Below are 1,980 nucleotides of genomic sequence, written 5' to 3' on the forward strand. Positions count from 1 at the left end.
ATCCTAGGAAGACCTTTCCTGGCCACAGCAAGAGCTGTGATTGATGTTGACAGAGGAGAATTAGTCCTCCAAATGAATGAGGACTCCCTTGTGTTTAAAACTCAAGGATCTCTCTCTGCAACCATGGAGAAGAAGCATGAAAAGCTTCTCTCAAAACAGAGTCAACCCAAGCCCCCACAGTCAAACTCTAAGTTTGGTATTGGGAGGCCACAACCAAACTCTAAGTTTGGTGTTGAACTCCCATATCCAAACTCTAAGTTTGGTGTTGGAGAGTTTCAACAATGCTCTGAACATCTGTAAGGCTCCATGAGAGCCCACTGTCAAGCTATTGACATTAAAGAAGCGCTTGTTGGGAGGCAACCCAATGTTTATTTATCTAATTTTTATTTTCATTGTTTTTCATGTCTTTATAGGTTCATGATCATGTGGAGTCACAAAATAAATAGAAAAATTGAAAACAGAATCAAAAATAGCAGAAGAAAAATCACACCCTGGAGGAGCATCTGTTTGGCGTTCAGCGCCAGAACAGAGTATGGTTCTGGCGCTGAACGCCCAAAATGGGCAGCTTCTGGGCGGTGAACGCCAGAACAGGCATGGTTCTGGCGTTCAACGCCAGAAATGGCACACAAATGGGCGTTGAACGCCCAAAATGGCCACCAACCTGGCGCTGAACGCCCAGAGTTGTGTGCAAAGGCATTTTTACATGTCTAATGGGTGCAGGGATGTAAATCCTTGAACACCTCAGGATCTGTGGACCCCACAGGATCCATTCAGGATCTGTGGACCCCACAAGATCCACTCAGGATCTGTGGACCCCATAGAATCCACACCTACCTCCACTCACTTCTTCTCACCACTCTCTTTCACACAACCTCATAAGCACTCTTCCCCAAAAACCCTTCACCAATCACCTCAATCTCTCTTCCCCATCACCTCTTCACCACTCACATCCATCCACTCTTCCCCATAAACCTACCTCATAAACCCCACCTACCTTCAAAATTCAAAACCAATTTCCCACCCAAACCCACCCATATGGCCGAAACCTTCCCCCCTCCCTTCCCTATATAAAGCCCTCCATTCTTCTTCAAATTCACACAACACAACCCCTCTATACCCTTCTTGGCCGAACCACATCACCTTCTCCCTCTCCTCCATTTCTTCTTCTTTCTTCTCTTGCTCGAGGGCGAGCAAAATTCTAAGTTTGGTGTGGTAAAAGCATAAGCTTTTTGTTTTTCCATTACCATTGATGGCACCTAAGACCGGAGAATCCTCTAAAAAGGGGAAGGGGAAGATGAAAGCTTCCACCTCCGAGCCATGGGAGATGGAAAGGTTCATCTCCAAAGCCCATCAAGACCACTTCTATGATGTTGTGGCCAAGAAGAAGGTGATCCCTGAGGTCCCCTTCAAACTCAAAAGAAATGAGTATCCGGAGATCCGACATGAAATTCAAAGAAGAGGTTGGGAAGTTCTAACAAATCCCATCCAACAAGTCGGCATCCTAATGGTTCAAGAGTTCTATGCTAATGCATGGATCACCAAGAACCATGATCAAAGTAAGAACCCGGATCCAAAGAACTATGTTACAATGGTTCGGGGGAAATACTTAGATTTTAGTCCGGAAAATGTGAGGTTGGCGTTCAACTTGCCAAAGATGCAAGGAGATGAACGCCCCTACACTAGAAGGGTCAACTTTAATCAAAGGTTGGACCAAGTCCTTATGGACATATGTGTAGAAGGAGCTCAATGGAAGATTGACTCCAAAGGCAAGCCGGTTCAACTAAGAAGATTGGACCTCAAGCCTATAGCTAGAGGATGGTTGGAGTTCATTCAATGCTCAATCATTCCCACTAGCAACCGGTCTGAAGTTACTATAGACCGGGCCATCATGATCCATAGCATCATGATTGGAGAAGAGGTGGAAGTTCATGAGATTATACCTCAAGAACTCTACAAGGTGGTTGACAAGTCCTCCACTAT

This window comes from Arachis ipaensis, chromosome B8 (genome assembly GCF_059453495.1).
Source record: "Arachis ipaensis isolate K30076 ecotype BB chromosome B8, ASM5945349v1, whole genome shotgun sequence".
Classification (NCBI taxonomy): domain Eukaryota; kingdom Viridiplantae; phylum Streptophyta; class Magnoliopsida; order Fabales; family Fabaceae; genus Arachis; species Arachis ipaensis.